Source organism: Typopeltis vanoorti, chromosome 13 (assembly GCF_054136105.1).
Source record: "Typopeltis vanoorti isolate ZY-2024b chromosome 13, IOZ_Tvanoo_1.0, whole genome shotgun sequence".
Lineage (NCBI taxonomy): Eukaryota > Metazoa > Arthropoda > Arachnida > Uropygi > Thelyphonidae > Typopeltis > Typopeltis vanoorti.
Window position 1 is genome coordinate 72,775,947 of NC_143561.1, and position 15,815 is coordinate 72,791,761.

At 37.5% G+C, this 15,815-nt stretch overlaps 1 protein-coding gene across 1 annotated transcript in view; it reads right to left on the minus strand.

Annotated features, from left to right (window-relative positions):
- LOC150100283 (hsc70-interacting protein-like) overlaps positions 1 to 15,306 on the minus strand; it is a 192,199-nt gene extending 176,893 nt beyond the window's left edge. Inside the window, exon 1 of the mRNA XM_090402327.1 lies at positions 15,149 to 15,306. The gene's annotated coding sequence lies outside the window, so the exon portion shown is untranslated. The remainder of the gene's footprint in view (positions 1 to 15,148) is intronic.
- Positions 15,307 to 15,815: the final 509 nt, after the last annotated feature.

Sequence of the window (15,815 nt, forward strand, 5' to 3'; positions counted from 1 at the left end):
CCTTAGCCTTACTATCACCACTTCTGGGTCTGCCTCCCACTGACGAGACCTCGATAAAGGTTGAAACCGGTCTGGGTAGTGGCCCTTCCCTTAATGCATAGCTTTATACATGTCCACAAGGAGATGTACTTTGCATTATGGGAGATACCGAGACAAGGGGTGATGAGAGCTTGGTCCACCTGTACTACAAGTTGCCTTAGTCCTGAACTACTTCAAGCGCAAACTTTGTTTGCCTTCACTTGGGTAAGGATTAAACTAAATTTATTGTAGTTTAATGTGGAGTTATGCATTTTGGGATAAATAGATTACATGCTATGAATCACATTGATGGCACTGCTCCAAATTAATAGATGAAGTCAAAGATTTAGGAGTGATGGAAACAGAGAGTTCAAGTTTAGAAGCACATTGCTAAGATAGCCCATAATTACTTGGCTATTGAAGAACACATTAATAAGTAGAGATAAGGAAGTTATTATTTCTCTTTTATAAATTTGATTAGGATGAAAAAAGACCAAAGAAATTGAAAACGCCTTATAGGACTGATGCAGCGGAAATACAAAAGACGTCCAGAAAGAGTTCCAATGGGCTGTCAGAGAAACAAAAATATACTTACAAAAAAAACTTTATTGGGAATTAAAGTAGACATCTTTCACTACTTTTCTACATAATTTCTGCCGCTGTTCAGGCACTTATCATAACGGGGCACTGCTCTGTTATGATAAGCGCCTGAACAGTGGTTTGCATCACAGTTATATACCTTCATCGCAGAAGGTTGCCACCTGTGACGCAAACCACATATTGACTACTACTTTGACTTTGTCGTCATCTTGAAACCACCAGTCACCAAGGAAAGATTTCAGATGGTTGAACAGGTGAAAGTCACTTGGCAGGACTATATGGAAGATGATGGAATTGTTCCCAGCCGAAGGTGGTAAGAAGTTCTTGTGTTATGCCGACCGTGTGTGGGTGGGCATTATCATGAATAATTTGCAAATGAATTTTATTGCTTTAACATTCCTCGCATTCAAGAAATGGATAAGTGACCTAATTTCACATGTCGCAGGCGATTCGATTTTCTTAGACATTATAAATACACACCAAGAAGTGTACGCACTACGAAAATGTATGAAAATGGCACCAACGCCTTGCTAATGAATCAACAGACTCAGCATGCATGTGCACCATTGCAATTGCAGCACTATAATGAAAATATTTAAAAATGGAACTTACTTTCTGGACGTCCCTCATATTTCAGCACTTGGCTGGAGGGACCAGAACAAGGGGTCATCCCTGGAAGTCGAATAAAAGTGTGGTTAGTAGGGGGATGTTAGGACTACATTTTTTGCTTGGAGAGTTGTGAATGAGTGGAATGGGCTGCCAGGGTCAGTTGTGAGTGCTTTGTCTGTTAATGGGTTCAAGGAAAGGTATGATAGATTATGTGGATAGTCTGGATCTCCTGCGATGAGTCTTAGACTCCATGGGTCTCGATGAGTCTTAGACCCATACAATAATAATAATAATTTGTTTGTTACTCAAGACTGTGACTCACGTTATCCATGTCATGATGACTGCTATTGGGCAATTAGCTCTGATCTTATAAAATGTCTGTATTCTGTATTTGGAACTCTTCCTTTTGGCAATTTGAAACCTTGTCTGTGGCCTAGAAGTAGTCTCTCTCTAGCGATGTCTCGAACCGAGAAGCTCCTTTCTGGAAGCAGGAAACTCCTCTCTCAAGCAAAGTGGATCCGGGCAGCCTCTCTGACGGTGACTCTGGACCGGGCAGCCTCATTGATGGCAACTCTGGACTGGGTGGCCTCCTCTCTGACAGCAATTCTGGAACTGGGACCCCTTCTGCTTGCTTCAGTCCCTTTTTATTAGGCCTCCTCTGAGACCTCGCATGAAGTTTGGCAACCCCCCAAAGAATCGGTATGAGTCTTTCATCTTAAGTTTCAAGTTCGGCACAGTTGTTTGAACTCTTTCTGACTGACTTCAGAGATGTTTACACTTAGAGTCTGCAAGCCTTTCTCATACAAGTTTCAATAACAATCTTTCTAATGCCGCCATGTACAGCTTCGGCGACAAAAACATTGCCTTTGTTTTTAACACTCTAACATATTCTTATTAAAGCAGTATATACAGTTAGCTTCAAAAGAGTTATTTACAAAAACATCTAATACAAACTATACTGAGACAAACAAAGTTTATTTTTTTTTGCAATATTCATATGGGACTTAACCTAAGTAAAAAATCGATGTAATGTGCTTTGGAATATTTAATATTTAAGCTACAATCGAGTTTTTACACTTTGCTTATAATCGTATTCACTCGGCTCGCTGTTTGACTTCCCCTGATCCAAATTAATTCATTTACCCAGACTTATAAGAAAATTACTGATTTGACAATTTTAATGAAAAATAAATAAACAATAGCAATACACTTAAAGCAAATTAAAAATAATACAAAATAATGATAAATAAAATATTATGTTTTCAGTTTTAATTAAATTTGTAAGGAGGAATGCAAATACACAAGAGATTGAACAAAAATCGCTCTGCAATCGATGGGTTGAACACCCCCTGACCTAGGTTACAGATCTTTTAATATCTAGGCTTTTATTATCTCTATGCATAAGCTTTTTTTAGGACAAAAAACATTAAAATTACATGTTCTTGTTTCAGGAATGTCTCTCTTATATATATTTCTCAATGGATCATAGACTAAATGATCCATTGTTGAATGACGTCTATGAAAGCCGCATTGTGAGCTGAAGGGAAGATCATTGCTTATAAAAACATCATAATCTGGCATTAACCATTTTCTCCAATATCTTACAAGCATAGCTGGTCAGAGCAATAGGCTGATAATCATTTACTTGTGATAAATCCTTTCTTGGTTTTGGGATGGCAATGACAATTAACTTATGTCAAGAATCTGGAAACTCTTTCTCAGTAAGTATTCTGTTGTATAGTAAGAGAAGGAGATCCCTATAAAAGATGGAAGATGTTTTATCATCTCATAATGGGTATTATCAGGCCCTACTGCACTGGAGTGAGGGAATAAAACAGCTATTTTTAGTTCGTCCTTAACATATAGCTGATTGTATGGTTCTAGCCAATTGGTAATAAAGCTTAGTCGCTTTCAATTTCGGAGGATACAATGCTAATGTGGATATCCTAGCAAAATTTTCTCTCGAAGTGTCTTATATTGCAGATGCTTTGGGATTGGAAACAGTACACTGCTTTGAGATCAGCTACAACACATCCATTATGTTTCAAAATATACAAATGACAGATCTGTATCTACCTTTCATTTTCTGTAATTTATCCCATACAATTTTTGCACTAGTTGTTTGATTAACTGGTGATGTAAATTAGGTCTCCAACATTGTTTATGAATATGACATTCATTCATATAACATGCTTTGTAATCTGATAGCTTACAAACATAATGCTTGTAAGCTATCAGATTTGATGTGGCAAGGCATATATAAAATATACTTGATGCTCTGTCTTGAACTATTTTGGCTGGTTGGCACTCTGGGTTCTGCCAATGATTTGGATGAAGAGGAAACTGAGATGATGTTTTTGGAATTGCAGATATTGCAATTCCAAAAGCGACCATTTTCCCATTATTTGTACTATGTCCTCACAGGAACTGTGTTCTCCTACAGGGATGTACATCCACCTAGACAATATAATCTGTTACATGCTTCACAGACAGGTGTTTCATTGCTTCAGCATTAAATTTGCAAGATGAGAAAAAGTATTCAAATGATCATGGTCCATTTTCCATGTGGATGTAGATCCCTGTAGGAGAACACAGTTCCTGTGAGGATCTAGTACAAGTAACAGGAAAATTGTCACTTCCATAGATAAATAACAGGAAAATGGTTGTGTCTATAGATATTCTCTTAGACATTCCATATGAGCAGTGGAAAAATGGCAGGGAGCTGATTGTAAAAGCTATTACAGAATATGAATGGGGTAGACATATGGAAGAAGGTACTGACTATGATTAAGAAGGGGAAGGTCATGATCGCCAAGCATTCACTCAATGATATGACCTCATCTATTTATGTTGGCACTACTTCAAAGAGTGCTGTATCCATTAAAGTCCCTCATGAGAAATATGGGATGATACAGTTGTAATTGAAGATTATCAAGTTCAATCTCATTTACTTCACAAATTGGCGGTAAATAAATAGTACAAACTGTAATAAGAAATCCCACAGGCAGGCAGGCAAGCAATCAATACTGGTCCAGAACAGCATTAAGATGAACATGCTAGAATGAAGTATGGCTGGCTACTCAATTATCAGCAAGACCATCTCCAGTTCTGTCTTTATGAACAACAGTAAGATGTTTGAATGACTGAGTTTTAATTATGTTTACTGCTGACAGTAACACTGGTTTGTTTATGCAGCAGAACTAATATCAATATTTTGACAAAACTACGATAGTTGCAGTTTAAAAATGTTCCCACTGTTTTTGGATTTGCAGACCTGTCCAATTTCCAAGAGGTTGAGGACTTGCTTACCTTTGTTAGGCTTATATTTATCTACTGATTCAGGTAAATATGGATGGCCAATGTCAATCTCTTCCACTGGAAAAATGTTTAATACATCATCTGATGCATTAAGATCATTGGGTGAGTTTAGCTTACTTTTGGTGGATACAGAAGTATCTGCTTTTTCTATGGGGTGTGTGTGTGGGGGGGGGGGGGGGAAGGGTGCTGGTGGTTTATCTTTCAGTGATATCACTGCAATAATTTTCTTGACAAGTGGGTTCTCATCGAATAAGATTATTTTCGGAGTTGTTTCAGGAATGATATAGTTGGTCATGTGACTGATCAGCTCCACAAAGATGCACTCATAATCATAAAGTTCAGGCCTAGTGAAATCATCAGGTGGTTAAATAGACATACATATGAGTTTTAGTTGCTCTTGATATTTTCTTAACTGTCACCCTCTCAGATTAAGATTTCAGAACAGGTGTGGTGATGGTGGCTAGTTCCTCCTTGCATCCTAATATGATATATTTTGTTCTGTTTTTTTTATCAATTATATTTATTTTTTTACCTTCTGTCTATAATAGGAGTAGGCTGGATAATCTACTTAACTGTTGACACATTTAGCTTTTTCTTTGCAGAGCAAGGTTATCATGCTCTTTACTACCACATTAGGCATGAGAGGCATGACAGGCAGTTTGGACATGCCCATATTTCTCACATTTACAGCATTCCAGTAGATTAGGGATGTACAGTATAATAGGAAAGTTCAAACATCCTACTTTTTACAAATGTTGGAAGTGTGTTAAAAGTAATGATGTTTCTAGTCAAAATGAGGTGACAATCCTGTCAGTCCCTGATCTTTATGCTTGGAACATCTCTTCATCTGGAACACTCATCCCATTTTGATATCATTCATCTAGAAGAGTTTATTGTTTTATGAGGTATTACTGTAATTGGTATTTCACCCATTAATATGGTTCTGAGTGTTGCACGTTTCCACAAGAATATGACTAGAGCAATTTCTTAATAGGAGATCCTACCGGTCCTAAATCCTTATTAATATTTTTCTGATTTATTTTTCAGCTGTGGCATGATAAGAAACACTGGTATATTCATATTGGTGTCAGATGTCTTTTGTTTCTTACTTCTGCTATCAAATGATGTATCAACAGTATATTTACTTGATAAGAAACACTGGTATATTCATATTGGTGTCAGATGTCTTTTGTTTCTTACTTCTGCTATCAAATGATGTATCAACAGTATATTTACTTGGTTGGACCTTGTGAGGGCATCTGAAAAATTTGAGGATTTGAATCTATACCAGTTTCCCACCCACCATGGAAAACCCTGGTGTTCCCACTCACTTGGGAACATCAGGACTATGCAGGAGGCTATACCTCAGGGCCATCCCTGGATCACTGCGGAAGGAGACTTAATGCAACACCATTGAACCTTGCATGCAAGCCCACTAGCCGATTGCTCCTGGCTGGGCCATTCAGGACTGTATGTCTTGCTTGCTGAAGCAGAAAGCAAGACTACAAGGATCCCGCTTTAGAGATGTCTGGGTCACACACCACAGCAGACACAGTGGCAAGGCATTGAATCCTAGTGGTGGTGGTGGTATGGTAGACAGGATAGTAAAACATACTCAGGAGAAAAGGCAAAGAAAAAGAGGAAGAATGAAAAAGGGCTGGTACCATCACTGGAAAATCCTCTCCACCACGATCAAGTGATCCACATGGAAGGAATGAACGAAGAGATTAAGAGCACGAAATCTGGAAGAAGGCACTGAAGACAACATAAGATGAAGAATGGTAATGATTAGTTGCATAAAGAGTATTAGAATTAGGCCAGGAAGCTGACACAGGTGAAAAGGATAGCAAAAGTGCAATATGAACAGAAATTTGCAAATCAAAGTAAAAAAAATCCTAGAAGTTCTTTTGACATGTAGGAAGTAGAAGAAAAAATAATTACGGTAAAATAATGTTAACAGAGGATATGGTTGAAGTATTCAGCCATGATCATGGTATTTCATCCTGATCAGTATGACATCATTAAAAGTTAGTATAGAGGAAATAGAGGATGGACTGCTGGTGAGTAAGCAAGCGATATATGAAGAATAAGTAAAATACCAAAAAGGCAACAGGACTTTATGACATATTAATAGTAGCCTTTGTATATCCTTTTAACAAGTCTTATAACACAAATTCCAAAGGAGAAGAAAGAGGATAAAACTGTTCCAGTTCACAAAGATACTGATAAGGCTCAGGCTATAAATTAAAGGCCAATGTGTGTGTATCTGGAGTTATGGTTAAGATGTTGAAGACAGAGTTAGGATAATAGTAGTATTCTCTGTAAGTCAGTAAGGGTTTGTTAGAGGTAGGTTATGTTTTAGCAGTTTACTCATGTAGTGCAAAATGACAACTGCACCTACAAAAGGAGAGGTGTAATGCCACATGACAAGTTGGTAACTAAACTGTAATGAATGGGATTAGTGAGTTGAATAGATGATTAGCTTTCAGATGGGCATCATTAAGTTGTGTATGGGGGGGAGAGAATATAGTATCCTAAAAGAAGAAAGTCATTAGTGGTATGCGACAGGGATCTGATTTGGGGTCACTGTTGTTTAACTTGTATATTAATGATATTTGGACGGGTTTAACTGATGATAGGATCAAATGGGATGGCAGGTTTAACTAGAATGAGAAGTCAATATTGCAGTCTTACAGGAGGATTTGACAGACTGTATGAATGGGCAAGCGAGTTGAACTATAAGTTCAATGTTCCAAAGTGTAAAGTTCTGAAATGTGACAGGCAAGGATAGGATGCAACATATACACTTGGTGGTCTAAGAGGTATCATGGAAGGATATATAGTTCAGGGAAAAGATGTTAGCAGTGCATGGGAAATGGTAAAGCAGTGTTTGAAGGAATAAACAACTAACTGCATACCAAGAGAATTAACAAACTGGGAATTAAATGAATGAGTTACAGCACTAAGCAAAAAGAAAGAAAAGCATGTGGAAGAGATTCTTAGATAGAGGTGACCAGCAAGCCCATGAGCTCACAGGTCAGAAGAGTAACTGGCATGGTGAGGAAGGCAAAATCGGAGTATGAGAGGATATTAGCCAAACGAGCTAAGAGTAATCTGAGACAGTTCTTTCAGTATGTGGCAAGCAAAAGAAAGAATGACCACAGTAGAAGGATTTTTGAAGAATGCAGATGGTACAGAAGTGATTGAAGCAGATGAACTAGTTGAATTATTGAATAATCATTTTGCAAGAGTGTATCATCCAGGCAATGATATTACAGTAATAGATATGTCAAGGGTTAATGTGGAGGCAAGGATAGAGGAAGTTGATCTACATAGGATGTTAAATAATCTGGATATCAATACAGCTATGGGACTGGATAGGATATGAACTAATGCATTACAAGAATGTGCTAGGGAATTAGCAGTCTCTTTGACCCGATTGTTTAATTGAGTCTCACTTTGTGTAGAGTTCGAATGGAATGGAAAGAAGTAAAAATAATTTCACTGAATAAAGGTGGTTCCTAGACAAGCAGCTAATTATAGACAATTAGCATTTCTGGAGTTGTGGTCAACGTATTGGAGAAGTTGGTTAAAGATAAAATTCAGGACTGGGCGGATACGAATGAGATATTGTATGGGGGAGCAGCACAGCTTTGTGAAGGCTAGGTCATGCTTCAGTAACTTACCTCCATAATAAGGTGACAGTCAAACTGGATAAAGGTAATGGCTAATTGGTCATACTGTTGGACTTTGCAAAGGCATTTAATAGGATACCACATGGAATCCTGATACATAAGTTATATCAAATGGGTATGGATATGAAGCTAGTGTTGTGGATTTTACAGGCGCACAGTCCTGTAGAAAGCCTGTGACTAGTGACGTGCCACAGAGCTCTGCACTTGGACCACTACTGTTTAATTTGCTCATTAATGATACAGGAAATAATCTGAGGGGAAATATTCAGTTGTTTGCAGCTGAATACTTCACTTAATTTTGCAGTTGATGCAAAATTAAGTAAAGTAATAGTCAACAAAAATGATGTTGATATTTTACAGGATAATTTAAACTGGAGTGAAAAGATTACCAGCATTGTACCATATTGATGGAAGTGCTCCAGGAACTTGATGAAGCAAGGGGTACAGGGGTGTTGGTGGATAGGGAGTTGGATTTAGAGGGATTATTGCAAAAGTGGCTAAAACAGCTCATAGGATTGCCTGATTATTGAGGAACATCCTGATATGCAGAGATAAGAAGGTTATTATTCCTCTTTATAAGGCTTTGATAAGGCCTCATATGGATTATTGCTCACAAATTTGTTGCCTGGATTTCTTGGAGATGTAAATGACTTGGAATGGATTCAGGGATGGTAGTAAGACAGTATAATGCTCTACATGAGGAGAGATTGAAGATTTGTGGATTATTACAGAAACTGATTGATCAGTGGATAACAGGAGATATGACAGAGATATATAAGTTGATTGGGGTATAATCTAGCTCGCCTCCTCGTGGTGCACCTTGCGGAACGTTAATTGAGCTAGAGCGATTTGGCAGCCAGTCTAACACTTTGTTCTCCTGGCTAAGGCATGCAGCCAAACAACTGATTTTCCTAATTTTATTGATGATGTTGACAAAAAACTGGGATTAAGCATTAAGATGTATCAACTGAATATCGAGAGAATTAACAGAGCAAAATGCGACATCGCTGCAAAATACTACAAGAAAATAACATTGACGTTGTGCTTCTTCAAGAAACGCATGCTGAAAACAAAGACGACCTTAATAGAAGAGGAAAAATAACTGGTTACACTCTGATTGGTGCTACATACCACTGGAATTATGGCATTGCAACATATATCAAGGATGATATAGAAAATGCTTCTGTCCTGACAATGAGATGTGATAACGATACACATCTTGTGAGTGTGAAAATTCACAACATAATAATAGTCAATGTCTATAAACCTCCTTTAACATCATGGTCAAAAGATGTGATACCTACTTATCAACATCCAACAGTATGGATTGGTGATTTTAATAGCCATCATGAAAATGGAAGTACCGTGATAACAATGACTGCAGTACTACCCTTGTTCAATGGGCAGAAATAAATAATATACACACCTTGTATTTGATGCCAAGGATAGAAACACTTTGAGATCATCAGCATGGCAAACAGAGTCTAATCCAGACTCATGTTTTGTTTCAATAAACACAGAAGGGCAACCCTTACCAGCAAGATGATATGCACTTTCTAACTTCCCACACAGTCAACATCGACCAGTGTTACTAGAAATTGGTATGACACTACCTACAGCAAGATGGTTACCACAACTGCGTTGGAATTTTAAAAAAGCAAATTGAAGAAATTTTGCAAATGAATTGGATAAATGTGTTCGTTGGATACCTGCTAGAGTTGCAGAGTACAAGAGATTTGTAGGAGCAATCATATCAACTGCGAAAAAATATATCCCTAGAGGTTACAGAAAAGATTATGTCCCCGGATGGAATGAAGAGAGTGAACATCTCTATAGAGAGTTCCTGAAAAGTAAAGATCCTGAAATAGCAGATGAATATTACATAGCCTGAACTCATCTCGAAAAACAAAATGGATTGATACGATTGAAAACCTTGACTTCAAACGATCAAGTAGAAAAGCTTGGAATCTTCTCCAACAACTATCCACAACTAATCTACCTAACAGAAAAAGCATAATTATCACCCCTAAGAAAATAGCTAATCAAATCGTTAATATGTCAAGGGCACCTAGGGACTGTGAACATACCAAGAAAGTTAAGAAAGAACTTAGAGCTTTAAAAACAAATGCCCCTGCTTTCTCACAATATGCCTCAATCTTCACTATAGATGAAGCAAAAGCCATCATAAAAGATATAAAAGCAGGCAAGGCCCCAGGCTTTGACGGTGTTCATCCTGAATTTCTGATTAATAGCAGGCCAAATACTATAAAATGGCTCTATGAATTCTTTTTTGATATATTATTGATTGGCAGACTACCTAGCCAGTTTAAGAAGTCAAAAATAGTTGCTATTCTTAAACCTGGAAAACCACCCCAGGAGGCAAAAAGTTAGACCTATTGTTTTATTGAGTTGCACCTATAAAATGTTAGAACGCCTTCTGTACAACAGATTGTCCATACCAATCGTGCAGCATGTCCTGATCGAACAAGCTGGTTTTAGAGAAAAATGTGGTTGCTGTGATCAAGTGCTCACTTTAACATCATACATAGAAGCTGGATTTCAGAAGAAAGAAAAAACATCAGCTGTCTTCTTAGACCTAGCAGCAGCCTATGATACAGTATGGCGTGAAGGTCTTATATACAAATTTCTTAGCATTGTCCCATGTAAACATTTCACGCAAGTTCTGTTATGCTGATGACACTGTAATTGCCATTCGACACAAAAACATGAGTCAGGCTGAAGAGGTGCTTACAAAGGATCTGAAAACAATAGATGAATATTACAAAAAAATGGAGGCTCTAGCTCAATCCAGACAAAACAGAAGTTTCAAGCTTTCACCTTAATAATCACATGGCAGATGTCACTTTACATATCTTCTTTGAAGGATGTTTACTACGACACAATAAGTTTCCAAAGTACTTGGGCGTGACCCTGGACCACACGCTCTCTTACAAGCAACACCAAACAAACATTTCTGAAGTTAAGAACCCGTAACAACATAATACAAAAATTAATAGGCATGACATGGGGAGCAACAGCCGATAATCTGCGGATTACAGCTCTTGGTCTAGTTTTCTCTGTTGCCGAATATTGCTTCCCAGTGTGGCTAAATAGCATACATGTCAAACTTGTTGATAACCAACTAAATAACACAATGAGACTGATTTCTGGCAGCACAATTAAATCAACGCCCACACACTGGCTGGAAGCCAGTGTGTGGGCGTTTTATCCAGGGTTTATTAATCATTGAACCTCAAACCGTTCAGAAGATAAGGTGTCAGCCCTATGTCCCGGTGTATCCTATGTCTTGTAGTCTTAAGCTCTCAAGGCTGGTTTGCCTGTTTTGTGGGATGAAAAACCCCAGGATAAACTGGGGGGAAAACCCCTACTGTCCACGCCCAAGACAGGCTAACTTGGCTATTGCTAAAGAAGATCCTTCAGCTCCTCACGTCACCGACAGGAATCGAACCTAGGACACTCCTTCCCCAGGCATATGGTTGCGAAGCGCACGACCACTAGGCTAACCGTGCAGACTTATATGTGTGTGTATATATATATATATAATAATAATAATGATAAAACGTCAACTTCCAATGTAGTGGAACAAACTACCAAAATACAATGAATTATTGCATTTACATTACATTTTCACACAACAATGAAGTCTGTGAAACAAATTAGTCATGAAGTGGAAGTTCAGTATATATCATTCCAATGCAGGCAGTTAGACAAATAGTACAATAATTCACATATCAAATCATACAAGTGGAAACTATACTATAAAGTGGTAACTAGTCACTGGACAGCAGATCAGTAACAGGCCATTAGGCAAGAATGAATGGTTTATGTTTGCAGAAAATGTAAGTTACTGTATTTGTTCTAAAGAGACAATAAGGAAGTGTGCCATCAAAATTATATGACATTCATGCCACCTTTTCCACTAGTTATTCTTTTCATGCACTATATCAGAATAGCGTTTAGCAAGGAAACTCATAAGAAAAACAGATTGCAGTCTTTGGATTTCCTAACTTCAACCTTTAACTACTCAAAGAACATAACATAACAATTTTTTTTCTTCTCAGGCTCTTGTCCACACTTGGCACTGATATGCTATAGGTTATACAACCTTTAGTTTGTGGTTATGTTATTATACAGGTATCTCCATGGAGTTAGAACTCATTGGAGTGGATCCATTATTTACACAATACCTATCATACCTCTCCTTAAACTCATTCAGTGATGAAGCACTCACAACCACTTCTAGTAACCAATTCCATCTATTCACCACACTCCAAGCAAAAAATCTAGTCCTAACCAATTGATAACCATTCTTGCAAAATTTCCGTAAGCGATTCCTTGTTCTCTCCCCTTTCTGCTATGTATTGAAAAAAAAAGTCACCAGTGTCAATCCTATAAAACCCCTTTAATAACTTATTGCCATCACCCTTTTTACCATCAACTCATGTCTGAAGCCCACAGACCCTCAATCTATTCTTATACATAGCATTCCACACACCTGATATAATCTTTGTCACTTGCCTCAGGATCCTCTCCATCATTTCTTCATTCCCACAGAATCTGGAGGTCCAGACTGGTGTGCAATAGTCCAGATATGGCCTTATTATAAAGATATATGGGGGACAATAACCTATATTCCTGCTTGTTAGTTGTTCCTCAACAACAATGTAATCTTATGTACTTTTTTGGCTACCTTCGCAATGTGAACAATCACCCCCCCTATGTCCAAGGTCTCATCAGTTTCCTGCAGTTCAGTCCCATCAATATAATACACAGCTAGTGAACTCTTTCCAAAGTGCATCATCAACTTAAACTTGGCCACATTAAACTGGCAACCATTTACCTTTGCCCATACTGCTAGTCTATTTAAGTCTTCCTACAGGATCTCTGCATCACCTTCCTTTACTATTGCTCTTCCAAGTTTAGCATCATCAGTAAACAAGTAAATATTTCCTGTCAATTCATTTCCTACATCACTGATACACAAATTAAACAACAGAGGAAGTACTGAGCCCTGTGGTACACCACTAACCACATGCCTTCTGTTGGACTCAACTCCTCTTTTATATGGGTTTTTTCAATTGAAGGTGAGTTAGCCGATCTCATATGGAGGTAGCAGGGTTTTTTCCTGGAAACTTGGGGTTTTTCATCCTGAATGAAGACAAAAAATACTAGTGGTGGTGGCAGGCAGGCAGTAGATGTCATTGGTATAGATGATGATAGTAGTAGCAGTTCGTGAGTTAAGTGGTGGAGATGGAGATTTGTATAGTAGGTGCCCTCCCTCGATGAGTCTTTGGACTCTTTGTAGGTGTCACGAAATAATAAACCACTCTTTGATATCTGTCCATCAGTCAACCTCTAAATCCAAATCACATTCATATCCATCCCCATTTGCTCCTATGCAAGAGTTCTGTGTGGAATCTTGTCAAATGCCTTTGTGGTCTAGCAATATCACCGAGTTGCCATTTCCCCCATATAGCTACATTATCACTTTATTATAAAAAGTAAGCAAATTATGAGTCATGATCTAACCTCACAAAACCATGTTGTTCCTTATAGAGAATCATATTCCTATCTGCTCAGTCCCAAGTTTTGTCTTTCGTCAATGTCTTCAACATCTTAACCAGCAATTCTGAGATTCTGACTGGCATATAATCTGCTACTCGTTTCTTGGAGTCTCTTTTATGCATTGGGCCTATTTTGTCCTCTTTCCACTCCATTTTAACATTACTGAACATTATTGTAATACATGGGCTGATATGCTATCTAATTCCATAGCTGTGTTTGCATTGAATTTCTGCAATATTTTCAGCACCCCATTTCTTCACCTTCTATTCTCCCATCAGTCAATGTCACATCTGGAATTGCAACATCACCACCCAGATGATACACTCCTGCAAAATGCTCAGCCTGTAATTCAACTATTTGGTTTGCTTGTTACTTCCCCATCATCAGTACTTTTTAAAGTCATACCTCCTTTTACTTGCCACATACTGAAATAACTCTTTAGATTTCTCTTGGCCTCCTCCACTAGCTTTCTCTCATAACTGGCTTTGGTCAATTGTGGAAGAAAGCTAGCTGATGAGAAGAATTACTATACAGGTCACCCTTCTTACATGTGCCATATACAGCTCATTGGCATGCTAATCACCTTTTTTCCTTATGTTCCCCTATAATTTTCTCTTTGTCCGCAACTCTTGCTTAATGATGCTATTTATCCATCTACCTCCCTCCTGATTTATTCTTCTGACTCTGGGTACACATTCTGATGCTGCCTTCTTCAAACATTTTTTGACCACCTTCCATGCACCACCATCTCTGCCTCCAAGTTCTGATTCCATTAGCTTGTAATAATCACAAGCTTTGCGTAATTCCACAACATCTCTTCTTAACAGAACATTATGCATATCTGGCAATCTAGGTCATATACAGGTATATCAGCTGGGAGAATGTGTGTATATATATATATAGCTCTTAGCTAAGTTCTGCAGATACTGTATATTAATTTTCCTTTTTTTGGCTTCATAATATGAATATTTCGTCTACTTTACTTAAATACATGCATAATCTCCACGGAGTTAATGTCACATGAAACTACTGGCATTCAACTCCAGTGTTGCAATCCAATTCCAAATGTATTGCAAAATCAAAACCGTGGAAAATAAACGTTATTTTCTAATGTGGGTTTCAAATATGAGGAAATGAGGTTTCAAATATTAAAAAAAAAAAAAAAAATTACGATTGTGATCGTCAAATTGTAATCGCAAATCTCTGCTGAGAGGAACAACATACACCGTGCATAACCGGCGGCAATTATTATTATCTTGAAAATGTAGTTTCCTTAAATACTTAACTTACAAAGATAGACTAAACAGTACTTTTCCACACACCTTTTGTTGGGACGAAATGTAGGTTATCCTTAACAAATTTTATGCTCATAAACACATTTCAACATTTCTAAACAATAATCAGAAGCCCTGCATCACGTGGTTAGAAATTTCTCGAGCACGCTATGCTGATGCATAAACAAGTCCCTAAGTCAGTATTCCCTCTCTTGAACAAGCTTTACATTCTGCACACAAAAACGAAAAATAAATAAATAGACATATATAAATAAAACTGAAAAAAAAAAAAAAAAAAACCAGATCACGAACTACTTTTAGTGAAATACAATTACATTCTACTATTAGTAAAATAAATAAATATATCAGCAATTTAATCAAACCATTACACATCCGTATTGCTTTTATAGACAAATGAAAAAAAACATAAAAATTGAGAATTTTACTAGGTCAATGAAACCCAATCAATCAACTAATAAAAAACTACTAAACTGCCCCAAGTCAGAGTCCACGCCTTGTCCGTAGTGCAAGCCAAAGTAACTCTTCTGCCTAAGAATTAATCTCATAAACGCGCTTCTAAAATACAAGACTATTATAAATGCATTTCTTTCATTTGATTATAAAATGTGGAGGTTTTTTTAAATCCTCATTAAATATTATAAGTCTGGCTAAAGAGAAACTTTGTAAGCTGTTTATTTTAGGAATAAATCTGGAA